The sequence below is a fragment of the Cricetulus griseus genome, chromosome 2 (genome assembly GCF_003668045.3).
Source record: "Cricetulus griseus strain 17A/GY chromosome 2, alternate assembly CriGri-PICRH-1.0, whole genome shotgun sequence".
Lineage (NCBI taxonomy): Eukaryota > Metazoa > Chordata > Mammalia > Rodentia > Cricetidae > Cricetulus > Cricetulus griseus.
The window spans coordinates 234084260-234091938 of record NC_048595.1 but is presented as its reverse complement, the minus strand read 5'-3'; the positions used below and the strand labels follow the sequence as shown (position 1 = coordinate 234091938).

General features: G+C 41.2%; 1 pseudogene; it reads right to left on the bottom strand.

Annotated features, from left to right (window-relative positions):
* Positions 1-1531: 1531 nt before the first annotated feature.
* On the bottom strand, positions 1532-1630 carry LOC113834487 (annotated as a pseudogene).
* Positions 1631-7679: the final 6049 nt, after the last annotated feature.

Below are 7679 nucleotides of genomic sequence, written 5' to 3'. Positions count from 1 at the left end.
CACAAGCAGTGACAATTGCTGGCAGAGGACTCTCCCACCAGCCTAGCTGCCTGCAAATTCTACAGGAGGTGCTCTCAAAGCCGCTGTCTTTGAGTCATTTGTATTCCTCTGAGCAACCCTTCACCCATATTCCTATAAGTAGCCCCAGGAAACACACTGGCTCACTAAGGTGGACTTGGTTGGAATGGTTTGTTTGGTCTGTCATAATTGTTTCAACCTCCCCAGGAGAAGTTACACAATATACACTATGGTAATGAGGCTATGCAGATCCGACAATATAAACAATGCATGTGCCTGACCCTAGGGTGATCAAGGTAGTCCTACTGACTGCTGCATGTTATCCCTCTTCTATATAAAAATATTCCTCAACTCCCTATTGCCTGTCTGGCTCCTAGGCTTGTCTGAAGGATCAAGGCTATCCTCACTGTTGTATGACCACATGTCCTGGTCACCGTATGTGGTCATCTGATGGAGTCAAGGTTAGCATGGAATCTCAGGATGGCAGATTCAATAACTATGAGTTAGAGAGTGACTGCCTGAGGATGTACAAGTTCATAGCTGTTGAAGGGTGACTTGCCTTAGAGAGGACAAGGGGTCGGGGAAAGGACTCCGGAGAGGCCATGAGGGTACAGAAAAGGAGTAGGCCGTGGCATTTGATTTCCCTGACAATTCTGTGGTCACCATCCAAGTTAGACCATGAGGGGGTAGCTTCTCTGGGGACTCCATCTTCTGATATCTTCTCCAATTTCTTTTTTCAAAGACTTGAAGTTCTTATCATACAGGACTTACACTTGCTTGGTTAGAGTTACACCAAGATATTTTATATTACTTTAACTATTGTGTTGTTTCCCTGATTTGTTTTTCAGTCCATTTATCATTTGTATATAGGAGGGATAGTGATTTTTTTAGTTAATCTTGTATCCAGCCACTTGAATAAGCGTCTTTATCAGCCATTGGAGTTCCCCGGTAGAATTTTGGGGGTTGCTTATGTATACTATCATATTGTTTGTGAATAAGGATACTTTGACTTCTTCGTTTCCAATTTGTATCCCTTTGATCCACCTTAGCTGTCTTATTGCACTAGCTAGAATAGCTATGGAGAGAGTGGGCAGTCTTTTCTTGTTCCTGATTTTAGTGGAATTGCTTTTCATTTTTTCCATTTAATTTGATATTGGCTATTGTCTTGCTACATATTGCTTTTATTATGTTTAGGTATGTCCTTTGTATCTCTGATGTCTCTAAGACTTTTATCATGAAGGGGTCTTGGATTTTGTCAAAGGCTTTTTCAGCATCTAATGAGGTGATTGAGTTATCTTTTTTCTTTCTTTGTTTATATGGTGGATCACACTGGCAGATTTTCATATGTTGAATCATCCCTGCATCTCTGGGATGAAGTCCACTTGATCATGGTGGATGATCTTTTTGATGTTCTCTTGGATTCGGTTTTTGAGTACCTTATTGAGTATCTTTGCATATATGTTCATGAAGGTGATTGGTCTGTAATTCTCTTTTTTGTTGTTGTTGTTGAGTCAAAAATATGGAAGGCTTCACAAATTTGCAGTGTTATCCTTGAACATGCTAATCTTCTTTGTATCATTCCAATTTTAGAATTTTAGTATATGTGCTGCCAAAGCAAGCTCTCTTGGAAGTTTCTAATCATCTCCTGCATTTAAGGGTATGTTCCATACCCCAGGAGGGTCTACCTCAACTTCTGGAGCTCCTCTGCACTCCTAGGATTACAAGCCCGCTAAACCAGGAATAGCATACAAAGTTTTAAAAATCAATCTACTAGATCCTGGAGATCATAGGAAAAATTACAGTGAGCATTGTAAGAAACTGCCAAGTTGTGTCCTAGTTCTCTGGCTCCTTTGCATTCCTACCAACCTGAGCACACTGTTGTTCTCAGCCCTAGCCAGCATTTTGCTGTCAGGGTTTTGAATTTGAGACATTGCAATAGTTGTGGAGGTATAAATCTTGTTTATTTTATATTTCTCAACTGATAAGTCACATTAAACATTGTTCTTTTTTCCATTCCATTCCACTCAATTTGTCAGTTGTACATCTTTGGTGAGCTATCTGCTTAAATCTTTGACTCATTTTAAAACTGTACTGTTTTCTTTTTATTGTTGAATATTAGAAACTCCCAATGTATTGTAAATGGAGTTCTTAATTGGTCTAAAGTCATAAAAACCTGGGGTCAGATATAGAGGGAAATGCTGAGAGATCAGAGAGAAGGAGCAAGCCACAAACACCTTATCTCCTCAGCAGACAAGAGAGAGAGTTCCTGCTTCTCCCTGCTTATAACCTGTTTCTGTGCAGCCGTCTCCTTCCCATCTGTCTGTACAGACCTCCATCTGTCTGTACAGACCTCCAGACTTCTATGGTTAGCTGGTGGCCAGCTCCATTCTCTGACCTTCAGAGAAACTTTATTTGTACTAGCAAGATATCACCACAGTGTATTTTAGATACACCTCTTTGATTAGAAAGTGTTTCTACAAATATTTTCTGCTAATATTTTGGATCCTACCACTCTCCCTCCCTCCCTCCCTCCCTCCTTCCCTCCCTCCTCCTCCCTCCTCCCTCCCTCCCTCCCTCCCTCCCCTCCCCCCTCCCTCTGTCCATCCCTCTGTCCCTCCATCCCTCTGTCCCTCCGTCCCTCCTCCCCCTCCCTCCCTTCCTCTCCTCCCTCCTCCTCCCTCCCTCCCCTCCCTCTCTCCCTCCTTCCCTCTGTCCCTCCATCCCTCTGTCCCTCCATCCCTCTCTCCGTCCCTCCCTCCGTCCCTCCCCTCCCTCCCTCCCTTGCTTTCTTCCTCTTTCTTTTTTCTATGTCATTTATGAAGCAGAAATATTAACTTTAAATTGTGCTCCTGGTGTTCTCAGAACTTACAGCCCAACAGTCAGTACATTTTTCTTGTTCTGTTATAGGAGTTTCATAATATTATATTTTATATTTAGAGTTATTTTCTTGCAAATTCTGGGTTTTTAGGTTTTTTTTTTTTAAATGATGTCCAATTATTCCAGTTGAATTGCCTTTGCTCTCTTTCAAAATACTGATTCGTGGTTTAGTGTGGATTTGTTTCTGGTGCATCTGATTTTCATTTCTCACTGTCTGGTCTTTTTCCCATGGTGTCTTCCAGTGTCTTCATTACTGTAGCTTTATAGGAGGTTCATAGGAGGTTCCTGACTTTGTCTTTATTATTCTTTTGGCTGTATTGTGTATCTTCTGCCTTTCCATACACACTGTAAAGTCAGTTTGCTAAAACCTTCAAAATGGCTCGCTGAGATTTCAGTTGTTATAAATAAATCTGGGAAGAAATGAAACATGGACAATATTGAATTTCCAATAGACAACAACTATATGTCCATTAACATAAAACATTGGAATTTTTGTTTATGTTTATTGTTTTAAACACAGTAACACCAAATATGCTTCCTTTTAGACTTACACATGTTCTCTTGAGCTTACAAACAGCATTATTTTGGTGTTTTAATATCCAGTTGTCCACTGCTGTTCTTGGACTTCCCATACTCATCTCATTTCTCGAAACCTTGGTATTCTTTCCTGTTAGTTCAGGAAAGGTTTCTTTCCCTTTGGGATCATCTACACCAATAGGGTCATGGGTGAAAAGTCACAGGATAGTCGTTTTTTCCTTTCCCATCCAAGTCCTTTATTTTCTTGTCTTATTGTGTGGGAGAGCACTTCTATTACAACATTGAGCAGAATAGTGGGGACTGACATTCTTGGTTTGCTCTGTCTTCAGGGATAGTATATAAGATTTTCCCATTAGGAATTGTGTTAATGAGTGGAGGTTTTTACTAAAGCCACGACTACATTGAAGCAATTATACTCTGTCATTGTTTATAAGATTTCTATCTTCAATTATGTTGAATACCCACTAATTTTTCTGTATGAAGCTATGATTGTTTTCATTAATGTGATTTTCTACCTCACATCATTATCTGATAGTTGTTACAGGCATTATCTTTGTAATGAATTCACTTGGTAGTCTGTATCTATGTTGGCTAGTTCCAGCTGTCAACTTGACACACCTAGAATCACCTGGGAAGTGTCCCAGGGAGGAATTATCTAGAGCAGGTTGGCTTGTGGATATGTCATTGTGGGGACTCTCTTGATTTTAACTTAGTTGGGAAGACCACTCTCAATGAGGATGGCACCATTTCATGGCTTGGGCTCTGAACCATGGAAGAGTAAAGAAAGCTAAGTGAAAGCAGGCAAACAGGAAGCATGGCTATATTCATTTCTCTGTGCTCTAGGTTTGATGTGACCTGTTGCTTGAGTTTTTGCCTTGGTTTTCATAAAAGGATGACATGTAACCTCAAACTGGAAAGCTAAACCCTTCCTCCCATACGTTGCTTTTAGTCAGGGTCTTTTATAACAGCAATGGAAGTGAATCTAGGGCAGAAATAAAGCAGACTTTTAAAGAGGCTTGGTGACCCTTATCATTTAATTTGGATGCGTGACAGCTATTTTGGGCATTCTGCGCGAATGCATAACTTTGTTGACAGCTGTAGTTACCATAGCTGGAACTCTATGACCTAGAACTCTCTACATCTCCATGACACATTTGACTCAGCTGCATGTTCCCTGAGCTGACACTGGTTGGCAACAGACAAATTCATTGTTTCAGTTCTGATTCTGGTTGTGATAGATTTTTAGTAATGTTAGTATGTGGATGAGGTGACTTGTCAGTTATGGTGCCGCATTACTCTAAAAACTGCCATCCATCTATTAATACACAGGTGCAATAATAGTTTTTTGTTTAATCAAATAAGCTTTATTTCTTATGAGTGAGAGAGTTAAAAAACAAAACAAAACATGACTTTGTCAGTATTTAAAGTACCTCTGCCATTTGCTGCCATTTCCCTTAATTTCTTTTGTCTCATATAAGAACCTGATTGATATATTTTTGATGTCTTTCACAAATAGAAATAATCAGCCCAGCTTGATGGTGCAGGCCTCAAATAACACCTTTGATATGATTTACACACAGTGAACAATTCCTTTCTCAGGATGGACAGTAGAGGAGGTCTAAGGACACCAGGGACTTGGAAGGATCTAAGGGCATCCTATCAGTCAGTCCTTAGGTTGAGTCTGTCTTCCAGGAAGTGAGCAACTGACCTGTGATATGAGATGACTTTAGTTCAAGGAACTTCAGTAATGATCTTATTGCTTTGAGAAACACAGATTCATTGATGGCACCCACAGATTCATTTGTTTTTCTTCTAATCTCTGACAATAGTATATAAAATCTACTGAACTAGTTTCTGCAGAGAGATATTTCTAAAAATATTATGGGAACTCTAAACATGGGGAGATGGTAAAGGTTCAGGGTCACATGCTGTCAGCATACACCAGGCCCTGCTACCCTTCTTCTCCAGCCATCTCCTTCCTAGAACTCCTGCTTTGGAACAATCCAGAGATGTTGTGGTGTACTGGGGGCTCACCTGGCACTTTTGTTTGACATCAAAGTTTTAAGAAGACATGCCTACACACGCCCATGCAATTGTAAGCACATTTCTACAGTGTAATATGCCATTGACAGAGAAGTCATGGTAATGAATATGTGTACATTCTATTTTTAAATTAAGTGAACTCCAATTTTCTGGTATAATTTATGTTTCTAAGAGGATAAAAACAGCTTACAGAGGAGTCCAAGGAGATAAAAATGACTGGGGATCAGGGATTAGCCTTCATCTGTACTTCTCAAGGTCTTACATTCCAAGAAGAAGCAAAATTAAAAAGCACAGGACAGATACTGATGTACAAACTTTCAAAATTTGCTCAATTAGAACCTCAACGTACCCCAAATATGATGCCACTGTCACCAAAATTAATGTTGTTTCATACTTTTCTTCTTCTATTTCCTACTGACCAGTAAGAAGTCAGTCTTGTGTTGGCTTTGACTCTCAGAATCAACACACCACCCTTTTTAAAAAATCAGTTCTCTGGGGGTGGGAAGAATGAAACGTTGGTGGCAAGTGGCTGCTGTGTGTCTGTTGATTCAGTACCTGCTTCTGAGTGTGTAGCATGTGTGTGTTTCTGCATGTGTCTGCATGCAGTATGTGTGTGTTTTGTTGTGTATTCTATATGCATGAATCTGTATATAGTGCATGTTTGTGTGTGGTGTGTAGTCTATGTACATGAATCTGTATGTAGTGTGTGTCTGTGTGTAATGTGTATTCTATGTACATGAATCTGTATGTAGTGTGTGTCTGTGTGCAATGTGTAGTCTATGTGCATGAATCTGTATGTAGTGTGTGTCTGTGTGCAATGTGTAGTCTATGTGCATGAATCTATATATACTGTATGTTTGTGTGTGATGTGTACTCCATGAACATTCTCAAATAATCCTCATAGAAGCTCAGCCTCCCAGAGCTTTAGTGACAGCCCAGGTCCACCTGGATAGTAGCTTCTATAGGACAATCCTTCCAGATAGGGCCTCAGGCAGCTTGTGCTCTGCATACTGTACAAACTAGAAGGTGTGGTCATGTATTATTTATGATTTATTAAAGCTTGCCTGATGATTCAGAAAGCAAAGTCAGCCTAAAGCTATCAGACAGTGGTGATGCACACCTTTAATCCCAGGACTCAGGAGACAAAGGCAGATAGATCTCTCTTAGTTCCAGGCCATCCAGGACTACATGAGATTGAATCAGTTTAAAAGAATAACAGAGATCACTCCTTTATTTCCAGCACTAGAGAGGTATTTAAGACAGGAACAGGGTCCCAGAGTTGGCATTCAGTCTCAGGATTCTCCAGCCACATTGAGGGAACATAGCAGTCTGGTATTACAATCTGAGATTTGGTGGAGCCAGGATCACCTTTCAGTCTGAGGTAGAGGCAAGAGTTAGTGGCCAGCTGCTTTGCTTCTGATCTTAAGCTTGAAGTTTGAACCAAAATATAAATACAAGAAGGGGACCAGAAAACAGCCAGAACATCCACAGCTCCTGTGGCCTGTATTCCATTCAAGTCCTTGTGTAGCTGCAGATTATCCAGAGAAAGCCCATTCAGGTTCACAAAGCCTGTCCTAAGGTCTGAGAGACTATTTGGGGAAAATGGAGCGAGTCTCCTGGAGACTGTGTGCTCATGACAGACAGAACCTTCAATCATTCTTACAGGGACAGGAAGACATGGTACATTGACTTTAGAGACAAGACTCTAAACCACGAAGGCAGGGCACTTCAAAGGCTGTTGCATGTCACACTGTGCTTGCTGTCCATAACTGAACACAGGTATATGTGAACATTTTCCATAGTGACGGAGGCTGTTGATTGTCAGAGACAGCAGAGCCAAAGCTGTGTCCGTGACACTCCTGCACTTAGTTTTCAGGATGAGGTTGTCTTGGCCAAAGGGACAAGGTCTTACATTCTGATCTGGGAACCCAGGTCCAGGGTAGGGTGTGTTGGGGAGTCATCTCCTGTCTGAGGTATTGAATTTATTATTTCTTGGGGTTAGAGTGGTCAGTACCATGAAGGGAATTCTGGGAAAACTGAAGACTGACAGTGAGTAGGACCCTTGAGTGGAACTAGGTCGGAGCTGCTGAGAATGCCAGGGCTTCCTGGGGTAAGGCTGGAAGAGGCTCTCTAGACACAGGGCCAGGGTCTAAGGCTGGAAGAGGCTCTCTAGACACAGGGCCAGGGTCTAAGGCTGGAAGAGG